Source organism: Tympanuchus pallidicinctus, unplaced genomic scaffold, assembly GCF_026119805.1.
Source record: "Tympanuchus pallidicinctus isolate F22 unplaced genomic scaffold, pur_lepc_1.0 scaffold9, whole genome shotgun sequence".
Taxonomy (NCBI): domain Eukaryota; kingdom Metazoa; phylum Chordata; class Aves; order Galliformes; family Phasianidae; genus Tympanuchus; species Tympanuchus pallidicinctus.
In genome coordinates, this window is record NW_026294813.1 from 1,155,076 (window position 1) to 1,176,250 (window position 21,175).

Sequence of the window (21,175 nt, forward strand, 5' to 3'; positions counted from 1 at the left end):
GAATGTGCAGAGTAAGATGATTAAAAGAAGTAAAAATAAATGGGGTCAGGACTTCTCAAATAAGAATCATGACCTATGGTCAGATCTCTTTTGATTCACTTAGATATCTTATCTATAGATAAGCAGTATCCTCCTTGTATTTTAAAAGCATGATTAAGCTAGCAGTACTGTAGAGTCCCTTTGGCTGCCAGGAGAACTGTTATCAAAATTCAGTAACAAAAAAAGTCCCTCTGCTACTCATCCATCAGAGGATGGATTGGCGAGAATACTATGGAGAAAGACTTCAAAAATACTTAGTGTCTTAAATACAATGCTGTCTCATCATATGTGCACAAAAGAGTGCTTTACCATATTCCTAATGGATTTGACAGTTTTAGAAAGGGATATAAACTGTATCAAATTGCCAGAGAAAAATATGCTCAACACAATCTGGAAAACTAGTTGGATTTCAATGGGTGTTTTCAACCTAGTATATAATTTCCTTTTGCAGAGAATATTCTGCCTCAACTTTTCCAATACACACACACAGAAAGGGAGGGAAGGATTTTTTCCTCATTTAATGAAATCTTGAAATCTTTAGGGACTATAAAGTTTTTCATTTTCTACTGCATTAAATTTTACCCCCAAAGGAACCCTTATAAAAATATTTATCTTCCTGTATTATTTGTCTAGGACATGGTCTTAAAAGTGATCCAGCTGAGGACAATTGCAAATTTTTACAGCCTTCTACAGGATAGACAACACTATTACACTTTCGCGTTTAAAAATATGTGATTTTTTAGTTTGTGCGTGAAAACTACAAAAACAAACAAACAAAAAAAAAACCTGTTGGTCCATCTCAAAATTTGATTACAGAAATATTCAAATCAAAACTGTTTATTTTGTTCAAAATATTCCATGAGAATACCAGTGTAGTACTGTAGAACAATAAGATCACAATTTTAAAGACCTCCTTCATTGACATCTTCAAGTTTTTCAAGAGGTATGTACCACAAAAAGATATTCACCTTTGGTCTAACAACTCTAGTAGTTAAAGCTAGAGAGGCCATAAGGACATGAAAAAACAAGCCCTCCATGGGAGAGAGTAAAAGGTTAAAATAGAATCAAGATATGAAAAAGGAACTGCTTCTTTCACGGATTTGGTTCCCCTTGGTCATAAAGCAATTAGCACTATTGATGCGACCTGCACTGCTCTGCTTTCTACACAAGGAAAGCCAAATCACATCCACTGTAGAAAAAATACAGTTCGATGAAAACAAAAGTGATTCCTCAAAATTAGTCTTACTCAAGTTATATGGATTTCTTCTAATTCTTTCCCTGGCAGTTTAGTCTTATAAGTTACTTCAGAATTTACAATGGCCTTGCTCCTTAGAAATGATTTGCACATACAGGCTAACATATTTGCTTATCTTCCCACACATCTACAGAGTACAACACACAGATCATATGCTTTTGAAATAAGTCAGTGTGTTGTACTACATCACAGAAAGAAGAGGGTGAACAGAAAGATAAAAACAAAAACAGACCATCTAGTACATCTGAAAATGAGCTAAAGATCTTTTTAGTTCTAGCAGCTGCCTGTAACGGAAAAAATGAAGACAGGCTGTTGCCAGAAAAGCAGGCAGTAAGAAATAACAGATGTGAATGTCTCAGTAACATCATTGGCCAGTCCAGCCATACTTGGGAGCTGAGTCTCTGCCTAGCTGCAGTGCTCTCAGGGCTTTACTTGCCTTTCCACCTGCTGACCTACTCCTCTGCCTTTGCTGAATTCACTAAGTGACCTCAGCTGTGAATGCAATTGTCAGGATATATTCATATTCTTGCTGCCATGTGTGGGCTATGGGTTAAAGCTCCCTGATTAGAGTTAAATGTTACAGCTTCCAAAGTCATCTGAAGATTTCTCTTCCTCTTTCTCCCCCACCTCTTTTTATTTCACAGAGTTGGCTTAAGCAGGCAGAAAAGACAGGTCCTTCAACACAATATCTTATTACACAAGGTTCACAAAGAAAATAACTTCAAAGAAACCAATCTAATCTAGTGCATACATTTTTAAGAGAAAGGGCAGTGGGTGAAAAATGTCCTTCGAAGAGTCAACTTCAATTACAGAAGTCATTTTCAAAGAAGAATGAAGTTGCTTGACAGAGTTTAAAGGGGAAATCATGAGCACAGTGTCTCCAGAATACATCACATCGAGAGCAACTTCTGCCAGCTCAATTTGCAAGATTAAGTGGACTTCAATTTAAAAGAAAATTAAGTAAAATAGAAACTATATTTAGGCATCAGCAATATGCCTTGAAAATGCAGTGTGGATCACAAAGATGACTGCTATTTCAGAGAAGCCAATTAAAAAGCAATATTAGAGAAAAAGTACTTCCAATGAAGACTATGTAACATAGCAACTAAATCCAGCAGAAAGTCAATTGGAGTATCATGTCTTTTATAAGCCATTGTTCTGGAACATTCAAAATCTGATTGTGAAGTGCAGCTCTTAAAAAGCATACGTTTCCACGCTATGTCTCATTTGGTGTATTTATTACTTGTTGCTGAAAGAAACAGAACCCCTCTCCCCACCTACCTCCAGCTGCTTATTCCCTCTTTGTCCTCTGTGTTACATCTAGCAGTTTTACAGCCACAGGACAAATCAGCCCAGCACTGTTGTCTGATGTCATTTCCTGTTTTTTTTTTTTTTTTTTTTTCTTTTAAAAACTGCATTTGTTGCTTACCTTAAACACACCTCAGAGCTGGAGCTTGATGCAAGGACAGATGCAAGAGTGGGGAAGGAACAGGCTTAAGTAGTACTGCCCCTCCTGGCATCGGCCATCAGCCTGCAGTTGTCTAAGACCAGATGCAACACTAAACCATGCTCTGAACAGTATCACTAGCCCAATTTTGACATAGTTAATAGTCAACTGTATTCAGGATTCCATGTTTCACATCAAACCCCTGAGAGTTAACATCACAGCACAAGGGAAACTCTGCAAGTGCTGCAACAGCAACTGAAGAAATGGAGAGAGACTAAAGCACTGTGAGACACACTGAACTGCAGCATCTGGAGCAAGTGCCTTGCAGCCTAAAAAGACAAGAAGCGTAAGAAAGAATTAACTTCCCTAACATCACTTACCAGGTGGAAGTAGAACCAAGCCAAGAAAGACATCTCTCTCCACTATGTCATGCTTTTCCTGCAGCTGCAATTGCTGCTTACTCACTGCATGCTTCATGGTATTTCCTTCCATATCAAGAAGTGCATTAAGTTCCAGAAATAACAAAATTAATATTGCCACTCTATTTGTTGCTCCAGAAGCAAATCGTCAGTTCAGCCTGTTTCATAGCATCCACAAGTAAACCCAGTGCTCTCCCAAAGAACTCCAAACCTTCATATTTTCCTGGTTTAGAAACTCATCCTCTCTCCCTTCTGCTGACAAACAAAAGGAAATAAAGTGACAAAGTGTCGTTTGATATTTCTGCTTCTGTCACTGGAGGTGGAACACTGTTTTAGGACTGAATTTTAATATCACCTTGAAGTTCTCACAAAAAGAAACATACAGAGAAAAATAATATGGAAAAGAAAAAAAAAAACGGGCAAACCATACTCACAGAGAAGACGTTGCTTGTATAGGAAAAGCAATACAAACTTATAACTCCTTATTTACTCTGGCTCATGACAAAACAAAACTAAAATCAGCAAGGCTGACTACCGCTCCACTTTTTGCTTCTAAGAGAAAACTAAAAATCAAACCTGTTTCTGTATTGTGATGTACATAGTACGTAAGTGTATCAATATACATACAAGATTTAAAATTCTCAAATTCAATTCCCTGTCCCCATCTGTATTCTATTTAGACCTATGTAGGACTGACATAGAGTGATCTTCCATTTACATCAGAATTGTTAACTATCTATTTCAGGCCTAAGATACGACAAGGCTTCATCAGAAACTGAAAATACAATTCCTAAAGTTGTGAAAATACTTTCATGAGGCAGATGAAAGTGAAAACGTACGTGAGATGACAGCTGGAACACTACGAACAAACCATGGCTTTCTTTTCTTTGAGGGCTATCAGCACACAAGGAAAGATCTTCAGAAAGACATTCTACTTGCACCCTTTCATTATGGTTTCTCCCACTTGTTTCCAAGGCCAGAAAAAACCCTCATCCTACTAAGCCAACTGTGTAGAAGAGTCAAGTAGTCAAGTAAGTAATACAGCTTTGTGAGGAACCACTGGCTGGTCAAACTACGTAGTTTTCACAATAATCTTTACATGTAACATAATGTAGTCCAGTTACAATTTTATTATTTTATTGAAACTGAAGTGAGTTTTTTCATGAAAGTAGGTATTTGCTTATTTTCACTTGTTCCCCACACAACTTATAAGAAGCCTATAAGAAATATTGAGACATTGAACCCTCTGCTCAGTAGAACATGTGAAGATAAGCCACATTATGCATATATTTACTGACAAAAGTAATAAATTAAAGCAACTAGGCTTTCTTTTTACATACTATATCTGCACAGACTTAAACTTATTAAAAGTGTGCATAAGCTTCTACATAGACTTCCCACCTAATGATACCAACAGTTGTCCAGGTCTTCAAGATAGCTTCATGTTCTTAATGAATGCACCAGTGTTTTTGTTATGTTGCTAAGATGCAAAGTGCACAGGAACTACCAATTCACTCTATGTGCAAGAGTATCTCAATGTATGGTATTTCACCTATTCTAGGACACCAGTAAACAGAATGCACAATCAAATCTATGGATGCTGCTACCAGCAGCTCTGGAATCAAACAAGATTCCAAAAAATAAAAGTCCTTCACATATCATGGTTCAGCTATGGAAATCAGAGGAGTAGGAAGATTGCATTATTCCAAATAACTTGGCAAAAAAACACAGTTGCTTTTTGAAAGATCATTTTTTATCATCAAAGAGTAACAGTTGATGTGTTTATCACTGCATTTATAAGGCTCTCTTTGCCAACCTACCTCTACAGCCAGAGAAGTACAAACAATATATCTATAAGCACATTAATAAAGAAAATTCACTGAAAAAGTACCTCACATTTTTAAAGTTCTACCTTAGACCCTTCTCCATGTTCCTCTCTTGAGTTACCATAGGTACATAGCTGGCGCACAGCATACAAAGAATGAACATGTCTGTCTTTACAAAAGACGCTAGAATTTTCAGAGGGGGAATTAAGAACCACAGACATAAGGCTGGGCATTGAAAAAAAGAAAGAAATCATCCTGCAGACATTTATTAACTTACCTTTAGGCTTGCATGTATTGTGGAACGAAATGTAACTTCATATAGCTTAAGACATGCACTGTCATCCTTTTGAGAAGTCTGTATTCACACATGAGGCATCACTCATTTAATGCAACAGGTCACAGTGTATGTTACTGCTTTAACATGCATATGTTAAACGTCTTTAAATAGTTTGAATAATTCAAGTTCATTGCTTATAATTCAAGTTGGTGGTAGGGAGTAGGTTTCACCTACCAAAAACAGTCATCAACACAATTTTTTACTCACTTTCTTAAAATTGCTGCTTAAAAAAAATAATCAACTACTCTGAATAGAGCTGCTGCATCCTCCTGCCCTCATACAGTAGTCAGTCATAGAGTCAGACAGCATGTGGAAATACCAGATAACACCATCTGAATTTCGTTTACTCACCAGTGTCCTATGTTCTTAGCTTTGGTTAACCACTTCAGAAGCCTGGCAATACCTAGAAAAATAATTGATGCAAAATGTAAGAAAGGTACAGAGCCAAAAATATTAAAACAATATTTATCATTAGTTTCTGGTGGTTGGAATGACACAACTCTGCTCACAAGAGACTAAAAGCACAAGAGTAACATTTCACTACCAGAACACTTCTGCTTTGCCAGAAATGCAGCATTCTGATCTTTACTCCAAATCACCAGGGAACTAAGGAAAACAAGTACATGTGAAGAAGTTACACATAAACCACTAAGCATGTTCAACATTGCATCTTTTCTCTATTTTACCAATCTTTGTAGGCCAAGATTTGAAAATAAATTTAAAATTATTTTTATATACAGCGGAATAAAAACCTAAGCTATATAGCATGTTAAACCCTAGAAATTTAGGAAGCACACCTCTAAATCCCTTCCATCACTCCCTAACTATTTCATGGAACTCAGTAGCTAGTCCTCTAACAAAGGTGGACTAATTCCTTTAAAGACTTGTCAGATGGCTGTGCTGAAATGGAGTTGGGCTAAATACGATCTAGAACTAGCCCTGGATGGCAGCACAGAAGGTTGGGCATATCTGTGGGCTAAGCTCTTGTTAATAAGCTATAATTCCCCCTCACCCAACCCACCTGAAATACACATCTGAAATACCACATCCAGTTTTGGATACTCAGTATCAAAAAATTAAAAAAGGCAATAAAATAAGGTGACAAAGGTATGGTAAGGTTGATTCAGTGGTGCTGAACCAGAGCATTTTCCATAGCGACAACAAATTCTGCATTTTTGTACGTACATCTGAAGAGGCTAAATGAAGATTTCCTCTTATCTACAAGAATAAAATGAGCTGGAAGATCGGCAAACTTGTTAGAGATGTAATTGGCTTTTGAAAAGATGGTTTTACAAGGGAAAAACCTGTGCAGAACTCTAAAAGCTCACTGCTGAGAGCAGACGAAAGCACCCTAGGAATACTGTAAAGTCAAGCAAGGCTTAAAACCATATCAGAATTCCTGGCACACTGAAAAAAAAAACACAAAAAACAAACAAACAAAAAAAAAACCCACAAAACTAGATAGCTGTGAATATTCCAACTTTTCCCTTCCATCACAAAGGCAGTTAACTTATTTATACTGCAGTGTTAGCAAGGCAAAGAAACAGCATTTCATGAACCCAATTGTTTTCTTTTAGACTCAATTTTAAGTAGTTGAAATCAATAATTCATTTCAGACAATTATAACTGTTTTTTAAGGAAATTTTTTCACATGGAGTCCTGGCTCCCTAAGCAATGCAAGTAAGGGTAAGATCAGATTAGTCTCCATAGAGATAGCTGCAGAGGAGTCTCCTCCACCTTGCCAAAGACACAGCGATGTTTTTCCTCAATAAGACCCAGTAAATACTTCCCTAATCCACACCCTTGTGCCCATCTTCCTCCCCAGAAAATGAAAGAGAAGAAAAAGGAGTAAAGTAAGTACTAAGTTAGAAATGGAGAAAAGCTTCCATGCAATTAACAGAGAAGGAGTTGTCTCTACTGCATACTTTGCAGAGCCGCTGATTTAAAGCTTTTTATTTACAGTCAGTTGTGAAGTGAGAAGCAAATAAGCTGGACGCTGTTAAGAGAACACAGCTATTTTGATAACAACCCTTTGTCACATACCCTGACTTTTCACACAATAGGAACAGGGTATGCTCAGGCTCCCCAGCAAAAATGGAAAAAATAATACAGATATATCCACTGTATCTTAAAACATCCTTTTCAAGTAGCTTTTTATATTATACTTCCATGTATTATACAATAACTAGTATCCCAATCAAAGAAATATTTACTTTCTTGAAGAAAACTTGTATGACCAATTATGACACTATAAATAGAAATAATTCATTCAATGGGTTCTTTGTCTTTTGCAATCAATGCAGAACAGTTTAAAATAAAATTAAAAAAAACAAAAAACAAAAAAAACCCCCACTATTTTATAGGTGTCATTAAGGCTAGCTTTAGAAGTAACAAAACAAGGAGAAAGCATTTTCTTTAACAATACACTAGTAGCAGGTTAAAAAAACTCTCTAAATTAATTGTAATAATAAACAAAGGAAACTAACAACTTAGGGTACACAGCAACTTTCTGGTTTTTTAACATTCCTTCCCATGCTAAATATCCTCTTTCCACACACAAAAATTTCATTTTCATTTTGCATTTCTCCAGCATACCTAATTTGTTCAATCTAGAAGATCACATATCTACAGACACATAATTCAAAGTAAATTCAAAGCAGCATACTATGAAAGCAATAAAACTTGTTGGCTATTTCAATGAGGGAAAAAAAAACAACTCTCAATTGTTGTGAACTATGAGAAACATTCCACCCAAATGCACACCTGTCCTGAAGTTTACACCTAATAAAACCCAGATGTACTCCTAATACACTGCTGATTCATCCTCTTAATTCCTGTTTTCCCACCACACCATCTCAACCAAGAAAGTGGTACAGTCCAGTTTTACACGTCATTAAAATGTTTAAATCAAATATTACATTTTTATAATCCTATCAATTCCCACAAAACTGAACTGAATAAATACAGCAGTGTTAACAGATCTGCGCCATGAAAGAAAGATTCCTCTTAGCCTGTTACCTAATACAATAAGCACCTGAGAGATCAGAGAATCAAATTACCACGTTTCTTTAACAAGTTCTTCATTACCAATTAAAACAAAAGATACGCAAATTCATTTCTAGCAACGTTATCCACTAAAAGGAATTGTCTTTTTGTGTTTATTATGCTTGAGCCTAAAACTTTGTTTGAAATAACTAATATGAAACACCAGGTCAGAGTCCAATTTCACACACACTGCAATCAATAGGAGCTTAAATGTTAGCCTCAAGGATAAAATGACATAAATGGTTTACTTTCAAGGTTGTGTTAAAATACTTAATGATTCCAGTTTTACAACATACTTCCTAAGTCACATCTCTGTGTCACAGGCAGAGAGCAAAGGATAAAAGCAAGTCACCCTCACACAGCAGCACAGTTACATCACAGCCAACACTTTGGTCTTGCTCTATAAAACCCATCACGCCTGAGAGCTCAAGCATGACCAAATGTCTTCCCTCACAAAGATAGCCAAATACAGTGAGCAGTTTTGCAGCAACCTCTCTAGCAAGAGCTTATTCCCAGTCACCAAAAAACGTTCCTTGGCCCCATTCTGAAGAAAGCTGCTCTAGGTGGCTTTGGCTCAGCCATCACTGTGATTGGTTAGACAAGAAGCTACACAGAAAGCAGCACTATCCACTGCAGTCAGGGTTTCTTCTCTTAGTGCAGTCTACTTCCTCCCTGGGGTTGACATGAAGGAAACTACCTAGAATGGTACAGCCAACAGATCATTATCCATTGCTGCTCTTACATATCAATGGTGACAAAGAAGGTAAAAAAAAAAAAGTAGAGCCTTGGAAGAAACAACACAACAGTGAGGTGATCTTCTATTCTCTACTTCTTGTAGTGGATAAGGACACTGAAAGAAACATAAGGATCAAATTTATAAACACTTCATGTCTGATGCCACCAGCAAAACTTAGGGTTTTCTGATGACCTACACAGCACCAGACTTGAAAGCATTAAGTAAATTTCACCTCCCTAAAAGGGGATAGAGAGTCCCTGGGGAAAAGCTAGCAAGGTTCACTGGGAGTGTTTTAAACTAAGTTTGAAGGGAGTGGTAATAGCAAGTCTGCCCATGGCAAGGTGTGAGACAGTCTAGCTATGTTAGAAGGACAGGGTACAAGTGGGGGGGGGGTTCTCAATCTGCTGTTCTGAAACATTCTGGCAACACTGCAGCACACTTGAAATCTTAGGACAATGAGCCAGGAAACACTGAGACAACAGGAAAAAGTAACAGGGCAATTCAAGGGAAATAGTCTGAGGGAATGAAGTAGTTATCCTCCAAGAAGGTAATAAGGCTGGTTCCCAGCTGAAGTGCCTATCTACCAACACACACAGCATGGGAAATAAGCAGGAAGAGTTGGAAGCCACCATGCTACCAGAAAAGCATGACATAGTTGCAAACTCTGAAACCTGGTGAGATGATTCCCACGACTTGACCTTGGCTATCAATGGCTACCTGCTACAGGCCACCTGATCAAGCAAGGCCTGTTGATGAAGCCTTCTTACTCCAGCTACAGGAGGCACGGTAATCACAGGCTCTCATCCTGGGGGTTCTTCAATCACTCTGACATCTCCTGGAAAAGTAGCACAGCAAGCTGCAGGCAGTCCAGGAGGCTCCTGGAATGCATTGAGGGTGATTTCCTGGGCGAGGTAATAAACACCTCCAGCAGGAGGGATGCAATGCTGGCCCTGTTGCTCACTGATGTGAGTGAACTGATTGGTGATAGCAGGATTGGAAGCTGACTAGGGTGTAGTGAATATGCAATGTTGGATTTCGTGCTCCTGAGGGATACAGAAAAGATAAAAGGAAAGTTAGGACATCAAATTTTAGGAAAGCCAATTTGGACTTCCTCAGGGAGTGAGTTGACAAAACCCATTGGGAAACTGTCCACAAGGGCAAGGAAATAGAACAAAGCAAGCAGATCTTTAAGAAAGCTTTCCTTAGGGCACAAGAGCTCTGCATCCCCAGGTGTATGAAGTCAGGAAAGGAAGGCAAAAGATAGGCACGCCCAAACCAAGACCTGTTGTTCAAACCAGAGAGCAAGAAGAAAATTCACAGACAGTGGAAGCAGGGACAGGAACCCTGGAAGGAGTACAGGGATGATGTTAGCAGGTACAGGGCCACAAAGGGCAAGGTCCAATTGGAGCAGAACTTGGCAAGGGTTGCAAAGACAAACAAGAAAGGCTTCTAAAGGTACATAGATCAAAAAGGAAAGTCCAAGAGGATGTACCTACCCCCAGTGAGCAATAAAGCCAGGCTGGTAACGAGAGATACTCAACAACTTTTCTGCATTAGCCTTCACTGGTGACTGCTTTACACACAGCCCTCGAGTGGATGGGTCAGAAGGTGGGGACTGGGGGACGAATGCCTCTTCCACTGTAAGCAAACATCAGGTTTGCAACCATCTGGGGAATCTGAACATCCATAAGTCTATGGGTTCCAATGAGAATGCATCCCAGAGTCCTGAGGGAATAGGCCAGTATAGTCACCATGCCACACTCAATGATATCTGAAAAGTCGTGACAGACAGGTGAATTCCTTGGGGACTGGAAAAAAAGGCAATGCCATACCCAATTTTAAGAAGGGTAGAAAGGATGATCCAGGCAACTACTGATCTGTCAGCCTAATCTCTGTGACAGGGACAATCATGAAACAGATCCTCTTGGAAGCTATGCTAAATCATGTGGAAGAAGAAGAGCTGACAATGGACAACTAGCATGGCTTCACAAAGGGTAAATCCCACTTGACATACTAAGTGGCTTTCTCTGCCAGCATAACTGCAACAGTGGACAAGGGAAGAGCCATTGATGTCATCTATCTGGACCTCACTGTGGTCTCTGACATAGGCCCTACAACGCTTTTTCCCTCTGAATTGGAAAGATATAGATTTGATGAGTAGACTGTTCAGTGACTGGGGAAGCAGTTGCAAGATCACACTGGTCAATGGCTTATTGTCCAGACAAAGGTCAGGAAAGAGTGGTGGTATCCCTCATGACTCCGTACTGGGCCAGATACCCTGATGTGTTCATCAGTTACATAAAGAGTGGGATCAAGTGCACTGAAGCTGTGTAATGAGTCAGTATGCCAAAGGGATGAGATTACCATTCAGAGACCTAGAGAGGCCTGAGCAGTGGGCCCAGGTGAACCTCCTGAGGCTCAATAAATCCAAGTGCAAGGTCTCACACCCAGGTCCTGGCAACCCCCGCTGTGGATACAAGCTGGGGGATGAAAGGCTAGAGCACAGCCCTGCCAAAAAAGACTTGGCAGCACTCACAGATGGCAAGCTGGACATGAGCCAGCAATGTGCCTTTGCAGCCCAGAAAGCCAACCAGATCCTGGGCTGCATCAAAAGATGCGTGACCATTAGGTCGAAGGAGAGCTACTCTGTACTGGTGAGACCTCACCTGAAGTAGTGTGTCCATATGTGGAGTTCCTCAGTACAGGAGAGACACTGAACTGCTGCAGTGTGTCCAGAGGAGAGTCAGAAAATGATCCAATCTTTGAAATACATCCCACAGACAGTCCAGCAGTTACCAGGCACAAGCAGGCACCAGGCCAACCAGGAACAGATGGGTTAGGAACAAGCAGACCTGCAACACAGCTCTAGCATGGACCATCTGCTCCAGCTGGCTGAAACGCTTTTCTGGGCCCCCAGGCAAAGGTGTGAAAGGCCTACAGGAGGCTGAGCAGGAATGCCGAGGCCCAGCAGGGCCCTCAGGGGCCCAGGCATTTGTTCGCTAATTAAAAACTCACACCAGTAGCAAGTTCTTCAGCAATGAACTAAAAAAGCTTGGCAGGCTTAGGCTATTCTTCTTCTTAAATGTCAACTGGCTTAATAAATAACAACTTCTGAGGAGTATTATTAGCATCCAAATTATTGCTCCAGATTACCACACAGTGTGGCCTGCAAAATACTAAGTTTACAAATAAAATAGTCTGCTGGCAGAAGTGGAACGGAATAACTCCAATCAAGACAGCTCAGCTATCTTCTTGTGGGGGCCTGCAGATAGCAACTGCAAAGTTTTGTTGAAATAACACACCATTTTATTTAATTGGTAGACAGCCTAAGACTGCTCTAGAATGCAGAACCCAACAGTGATCTGTCTAAACAGAAAGACATTATCTCAAATGTGCATATGCACTCTTTAAATCAAAGGCTGTGAGGCTTGTTTTCAATCCAACACCTCTTTCTCATACCAAAATTATATTCAGAGTATTGTCCTAGTGATGCAAGTTGTGTCTATTACAACTCAGTGAAAACAATTAGTAAAGATTCCAAATGGCTTTATAAATTTCCTACATCTTTGAGTACTCCTGCACCACAATCCAATTAGAAACCTGTTTTGTGGTTTCAAATGAAATAAGACTTCCTAAGCACTATCTTCCCTTCTCCCCACTCCCACACCCTCCCTCCCCCCCAAAAAAGCAGAAAAGTTTTAACATTTTACTGCTTGTTCATTTAAGACAAGCAAACATGTAACCATGGACTGACTTAGTAAGGCCAGAATAAGATTTCAATATTTCTGAAAAACATACACTCGATCTCCTTCACGGTTCTAGGAAGACACTATTGTTTACCTTAAGCATATATTCCATTCTGGACTTGTTTCCATGGTTTTCTCAGTTCACAGATTCAATAGTATATATGCATAAAAACAACCACATAAAATTAAAGCAACCACAGGTACTACTTACGACTCCTTAGTAGCCGTCCACCAGTGAAAAGCGCTTTTTTAATCATGAAACTCTTCAATGACTAATTTAATGATTTTGCTAAGTAACAAAGCCTAGAACTTGGACCATTCGGCTTGCCCTCAAAGCATAGTTTCTTCTACTGAAATCTAACTGAATGTTACCCAACTAATAAATCTACTATGCACCCAGACCTTAAAGCTAGCACCACGCTGCTTAGAACACCATCATCTTTATTTCTAACTGTTCTCCAGCTTATATCTCAGACACAATATAAAACGAATAAATAAAGAAGAGATTTGAGCAAGATTCTGTGTGCCTTTGAGTAAAGTCTTGTTATGAAAACAAAGATCTTTACTAAAGTTTTGTCTGCCCAGTATTCCAATTCTGGAGAACATCCTGCCATTTCTGCAGATGCCTAAGAACTTCTAAGCCATCTCCGTCTAATCTGTTTTTCTAACACAAAGTTAGAAGCCCATGATGAGGTATTTCTTTGATGCTCATCCAAAGAAAGGTAAGTGAGTAACCACTTCTTGGTTAAAGTTAAAAATAATACTCAGTTTGCTGATGGAATAAACAGTCCCAGGTACAGTGGAAAGTGATTAGAAAGTAAGAAATACAAGAACTTTGTTTTGTTCACCACAAAAAGACCTTTGTCTTTTTAGTTTTTGTCATTTTCAGCTTTCTTTGGACCCAATTTGCTTGAACACTATTCTAGATTTTCTTTTCAGAAAATCAGTTTCTACTGGTAACATAAGAAATAGAACCAATGGGTTTTGCTTTCCTGAAGCTGATAATATCCTCCTTAAAGTCTGTCATTGAAACTCACATTTCCTAAATTCTAATTATTCTTTAAATCCTCAAAAAATATTCAAATTGTTCTTTAAATTCTATTAGTTTTATTTTGTTCTTTAAAATACATTTCTCAGTATAATCAAGAACTAACTTCTTGATGAGTTATGAGTTCCTACTGATAAAATGCTATTTGTCTAAGTTTCTACCATTTTAACTATATAAAGAAGATACTCTAATGTGAAATATTTTCTCTACCTATATTCATGCACACGAATAAGTAAACATAAAAGTGCTTAGTCTGCTGCCTCATAAAAGATACAGCTGTGAAGCCCATCCCTATAATTTTGATATTATCTATAATATCCGTGCAGGTGATGTAATGATCTGTGCAGATGATGTGATCTGATGCAGATACTATGATAAAGTAATAGAATATTCTAAAAGCTGTAAGAATAAAATTTTTTAAATTTTCACCCGCCCACTAGGCAGTATGATTAAGTTGCTGAAGATTCTTACAAGATTTTGCCTTGAACACCAAAAGGGCTCTTATTATCTGTAAGTGAGGGGCATGGGAAAAACCCAAGCTGGATTAGGAATAGGCAAGAAAAGTTGTAGTGATAAAGGGTAAGGAGTACTGAGAAGGATGCAATGTGATTTTGCCTTCATTCACCTAAAGAATTTTTTTTTTTTAAATGAAATTGCTAAAACCAAAATATAATCATTTCCTACAGTGAGTGACTAAGTAGTAAAAAGAAAGAAGATGTGAATATTTTTAGTGAGACAAAATAATAAATTGACTATGAATGTCTAAGTTGCATGTTAGCAGATTACTTGATAAGCCCAGATTCTGCAACAGCCTTATAAACAAAAGTGGAGGCAGGAAGCCTTAGAAGTTTTATATCATAGGCTGATGACATGAGGAAAGGAATTACATACAGTCTGATTGCCTAGAATACCAAGAGAACTCATAAGACTCTTCTTATCCAAAGATCTGTACTTTTTTTTCTTTTTATACAACATGTTAGTATTAATTACCTCTCAGCAACTATGTACTTAGTATCTTAAAAACATAACAAAACCCACTGTTAAAAGCAAGACATACATTGTAAATACATTCAAAATACCCTCAAAGTATTAAATGTAAAATATGGAATTTTTAATTTGAACTTTACCATCTCTGTAAGATTATGGAACTCCGCCTTATGATTTTAATTCTCAAAGGCAGCTGACAATCATGTTTATTAAAAGTCATTGACAAAATTCACAGTTATATTTAAAGGACTTGAAACACTTAGTCATTTATGTCATTCTAGACCAAGGCTAAAAAACAAAGAATGATGGTATAAAGATGTTTATTTTGAATGTTATTAGCTCTTTTTTCTTCTGTGAGGTGTATAAACAAAGGAATATCAATGGAAAAAAAATATTTTTAAGCAAAACATGGAAAACTAGCGTCAACCAGACCTCTCCAAAAACAAAGAAGGGAAAAAAAATTGGTCCCTTCACAGAGCTCAAGCAAAACAGCCTTATAAAATCCATTCAATAAGTTTTTTTTTTTTTTTTTTTTTTTTTTTTAAGGATCTCTCTAGCAGCCGATCTAAGAAAAAACATTTTTCTTGAACATTAACAAACATTTTTGAAAGTTTCTTCTCTTAATGTCTCAAAACATTACATTTTGCTATTTTATTAGCAGCTAACATTTCAATTTACATTGGCCATTTCTTCCTTAACAGAATAAACGTAACAATGAATGTGCAAGATGACAAGTTAAGGATCAATCAACAAGGCAGTAAGATGGTGGGTTCCCATTTCTACTCTAAGGAAGGAATAAAAATGCATCACTACTAATCTCCTCATGGCCCACTCCAGTTTTGGAGGCCAAGAAAAGCTACAGCTGAGTTCACAGCTCTTTCAACCCTTCAACATGATACTACAAGGCTAATTTTAAAATTCCTAAGGGAGTTGAACAACTTTCAATAAACCAGTATCAAACCCTGAAATAAGATATTTCTTGTCTATTGAATATTGTCTATTCAGTTGAGCTTGTCAAAATCCAAGAAGCAACAGATTTGTTAGGACTTTTTTTCCCTTTTTATTTGTAGTTTCATGATGGTAAGTTATTTCCAAACTGAAAAAAAATCTTCCATGTATAAAGTTATACATGTTAAGAATAGTTTAAATTCTGTATCAACTGAAAATAAAGATTCCTACTTCTAAGTTGTAGTAGGTAGTTTTTTTTCAAGATATGTATGTATGAGTCATAAGATATATCAGACATACACATACGTACATACATACACGCACATACACATACATATACATATACACACAGATTGGTCCACAGTTTTAGAGGAAGGTGGTATGGCAGTAGAGATTGAACCTTCCTGTCAATATTCCAGTCCATTACCAATGATCTTTCATACCAACTATGAGCACATGAGCAAAATTACCCAAGAACAAGAATGAGGAAGTTCCTTAAGTTTTGCTGGTTGGCCAGGATACTGATTCAAATCCATGATTCTGTAAAGCTTGAAGCCGTAATTCTGAGTCCCTAAATACTAACTTTCTCTCCCCAGTTACTAGACTTCCAAAGTATTTGTATGGGCTATCTATCATTTCAAGTGATTTTTCCAGTGCAGGACGAGTTTCAAAACACAACGTGAATACATTTTCTTACATAATTGCTTTCTTATGGTATTCCAGCAATTGATTCAAAACCACTTAACAGGCAGAACTAACTGTTTTAAATCATTGCTTTTGAAAGTGCACAGATGATATGCAGCTACTTTACTTCCCAATACCCTTTGCTGCATCAAAAGAATTTTGAAATAAAGGAAGAAAACTATACGTACACATACAATATCTCTTTCATATTCACAAGCATAATATACTCCAGGTCAACTCAGGTGGTCCCTAGAGGTTTTGGCTCTTTAGAAAGAACTAATATCTAAAGTAGATAATTTTCTTGTTCATTTATTAGCACTCTTTTCAAAGGACTGTTCAGAAACAGAACCCAAAGAAAAATGCAAATTGTCCACTCCATGTTCAAGTAACAAAGCACCAATTCAGTTCCCACTTAGCTCCAGTTCATTTTGTGTCCACATGTAAGTGATTAAGAGTACATTGTTTGAAACTTAATTCCACATCTGTTCTTCTGTGGGACTTGGAAAACAGATGAATTTTTCTGACAATTGTTTGCAGAGAGGATAATTACAAGCATGTGTAATAGTATCCAAAGCGTAAGGGGAAAACACCAGAATCTAAGAAGATTTTTGCTGAATATTTTTGTTTCTTTTCTAAGATTAAAAAAAAAAAAAAAAAAAGTTCTCAGATGGAAATCATTAATATGCTTGAGAAGCCATTCTCAATTCCCTGTAACTCAAAAAAAGGAAAAAAAAAAATAAAGAAGAAGAAAAAAACAGAGAACTTTTGTTCTTAATAGTCTTTGTATCATGTCCCACTAAATTTACCCATGAAGTGATCAGTAAGGTAACTTAACGAAAATCCTGCATAAGCAGCAAAAGCTCCAACACATAAAATAGATGGTTTCTTCATGGAGCTCTGCAGCTGTAAGAGAGAACATTCCAGGCTAATACAGTATAAGAGTCAGCATCTTGTGAAAAGATCACATGCATAAGTGAAGGATATGATTTCTTTAGATCTTCATAGAACACTGATAAGCACAGAAGAGTAGATAAGAACTCTTCACTGTATCAGCTAATGGAAGTGCAGATAGCATCAAAGGGCACTGGGGAATGTAAGGTTCAAGAAAGCAGTTCCATGTAAGATGCAGTCAGCTGCTAACTTTCTCATTTGCTTAATAACTGAACAAGTTAATGACAGAAAGGTCTTAAAAGCTATTAAACACGAATCCTGCCTCCATTGAATCAGAATACCCTAAAGGAGCAGAGCAGTAGAGATTATGAGAGCATCAATGTATAACTGTGCCCTAGGCCACTAGCTACCGTCATACCTGTACTGGGCTAAACAAACCTTTGGCCTACTTTTGTCTAATTAGAGCCTTAGGACATTATCTTGGACCTTGAACTGTATCTATAAGAAGTGCAAAAGTGATGTTCACTGCCGTGATTCAGGAGAAATACACAGTGAGGGTTGAGCTTGAGGTAACAGCTGGTCGTCTATGAGGCCATGTCAAAGAATGGCTAAAATTTCAATTCAGTCACAGCAAACTGATGAAACAAATACATCTTCCAACTCCTGCAATTTTATTGTGAACTCCCTGATAATTGGTGATTTTCTAAAAAAGCACATGTCACACATACATGATTAGCCCACCTGACGAGAAGTGTTTCAAACTTTTCTCTGCACTCATTAGGAATAGAAATGGCAATACAGGCTAAACAAAACGTTGTTCTTTTTTTCAGTTTTTTTCTTTGATGATATTAACAATAATGGAAACAAAGTAAAAACTCAGAATTCCGACAGGTGGCCATTTCTGAAATACCGCATCACCTCAGATGAAACAGATCAAAAACACGATTGAGAACCAGGTGGGCTTCCTGAAGTAGGAAAGTAAGTAAGGTACAGAAGAAAAAAAAATATTCAACTAATAGAATGTTTATAATGTGAAAAAGATGTTCTTCAAGAAGGCAGAAAGTCTGTTTTCTACAGCAAAATAAACTACTGAGTTTTTTAAAAAACTCTACTAAGCAAAATTGTTATCTGACATTAAATAAACAGAACTTTTACTTCATGTGTGTATGATAACCCTCTCCATAAGTCTGAAGATATACAAAGAACATGCTGCAGATGATAATTATGTATTTTCAATTTCATTATGAATCTTAAAGAATGCCACAATGATACAGAGCATGTGACAAAACAGCACAGTGCTTTGGAGGAAATATTCCTATCAAATCTGTATTAAAGCCATTGAAATACTGAAAGAATAAGTAGTATTGCTTTACCGAGGAATAAAATACTACAAATGCCCTTATTTATACATCAAAAGTTGACAGGTTATGCAGGCATGATTACTATACCCATCAATAGCCATTGATGTATCACTCCAACTCTAACACATATAGCTGTAGATAATAGTGACCGAGTCATACTGTTCCACTGGATTTAAGGTTGCAGAGAAAGACATTGTGAACAAACAAAATTCCCTCCCACGCCTTCAATGCCACCAACGCTGGAACAACACCAAAGTTTTCCCGACTTTTTTTCCATGCATTATATGCAGTGGAAGACACACGCTTAATTTTTTTTAGTTTGAGTATCTTCTGCCAATAGCATTTCCTAAAAACTTCAGCATTCACATGCACTTATACGTACATATTCAAAAAACACTACATCCGCATACTTGTACCCCAAAATTTTGAGCTTATAAATTTATATAGGACTGACTTTTCCTGCGGAGGTGACCAAAAAACTAAATAAAATCCAATACACATAGCAGTCCCCTGGCTCTCATCTCTTTGTACCTCTGTAATTGCACCAAAAGCCTGTCTGGAGTCTCTCAAGGCATCTGGAGTTGACACTTCTCCTATTTATCCAGCTAAAGAAAGGTTCCCTGCTTCTCCCCTGCCAATACCATGAAGAATTTAATGCATCAGCAGGGACTTGAAACCTGAAACTCTATGCAGTATTTTCATAAAATGATTCACAGACTTGCACTAACTTTTTTGACTTAAAGCAAAGGGTTTCCATGCAGCAATTTGGAGCTAGATGAATCCACTCATTTCCAGCAGTGGGGGAGGGAGGAAGAACACTGTAACATGCCAATTGATATTAACATAGTGACACAGAAAGGAAATCCCAACTGGGTCTCTTCATGCCTTCTTAAAAAGATCAAAACATGTATTTAATGCCTTCTATGAAAAAAAAAAGAAAAAAAAAAAAAAAAAAAGTAGGGAAGAACAGAAAGCAACACTAGAAAATTAAGGTGGAAGTAAAACAAAACGAGAATTAAGAAGCATGAAGAGACTGTTTTTCCACTTTAAAAGAAAGCAGCTTGGAACCAAATCTTGCTCTGCATCAACATCTCAAACAACACAGAAAAACTGAAGGAAGTTTCAGCTCAAAGGATTGTCCATGTGCAAAGCTGAACAGATCCACCCTTTCTAACTAAAAGGTGAGACAGATACTTAAGACAAAAGGAAATCCTATCCTATTTGCATGTTTGTGCCAGAAAAATGCTCATCCACACTTCTACTTTTATTATCCCACCCAGTGTAGGTATCAGCAAAGCAAGCTATTCTGCATTTAGCTGTTTGAGAATAGAGTGTTTTGTGATTAATACTACTGTCTTTTAAATTGCGCCTCATGCAAAATGGCATCTTCAGTTTTTTTGGAACTTGAAATGTCATCCATTAACACATCCACCAAATACGATGAGAGGCAGTCATAGGCAGGATAGATACTGTATGATCACTGAATGCTCAGGAAGCTTTTTCCAGCTTCCTGGAAACAAAGACCAGGCAGCAAAGCACATTCAGTATTGTATATACTGGTACAGCATTCCAGTTTCCATGTACAGGTCACACAATCACAGAACTGTAGGGAAGGGACTCTGAAGGGACTCTGAAGATCATCTAGTCCAACACTCCTGCCCTCCACAGGATGTTTTTAACAGCTGAGTCACTATGTTTCTAGTAACTGTCTTCTGAGTTGTTAAAAATACTCCTCATGCTAACAGCATTGACAGGGAGAATATACTCATAAGTATACTTAGGAAAAATTCCTAGCGATTAACTGAAAATCTAACTGCCAAAAAAAAGAACCACAGTAATCAGTATTAGATACTCCTAATTTCTGTCATTTCAAGCACTTGTACCACTGCTCTCAGTTGTGAATGTGAACTGGGCAACATGCTCTAGTGTCTGCTCAAGTAGGGCTTTGGAGCAGGTGACCTCCAGAGGTTCCTTCTAAACTCAGCCATTTGGGGATGCTGTGAATTAATCTCTTGTATCAGATCATAAGTTACTGTACTTCTACGAAGTGCATTCTCAAGTTCAACAATATTTCAAAAAGCCTCTGCATCTACAAGTTTTTATTACTCCTACAATCTAAACAGTTTGTTTTTACCTAATTAGCAACCATTTTGGAATTTTCAATACAAACAAATCAGTGCTATGAACCACACATGCAATTTGAAACATTTCCACATTTCAAGAAGCTGTTACAACTTCACCTTTTTTACTTCTGCATGTTCAGTTTAGCTACCCTATAGTAAAATCATGAACTTTGATTTTTATTTTGCATTTATTAACACTGCATACCCAATGAACACATGGCTACAACAGACCACCTGGCAGAAACATGCCACTGCCACCAGCTTGCTGCAGGGACTACCGAGC

The 21,175-nt window shown here is 37.6% G+C and overlaps 1 protein-coding gene across 1 annotated transcript in view; it reads right to left on the minus strand.

Annotated features, from left to right (window-relative positions):
- Positions 1-21,175, minus strand: part of LHFPL2 (LHFPL tetraspan subfamily member 2) — a 122,393-nt gene that overhangs the window by 50,109 nt on the left and 51,109 nt on the right. The window contains exon 2 of the mRNA XM_052670208.1: positions 5,675-5,726. The gene's annotated coding sequence lies outside the window, so the exon portion shown is untranslated. The remainder of the gene's footprint in view (positions 1-5,674; positions 5,727-21,175) is intronic.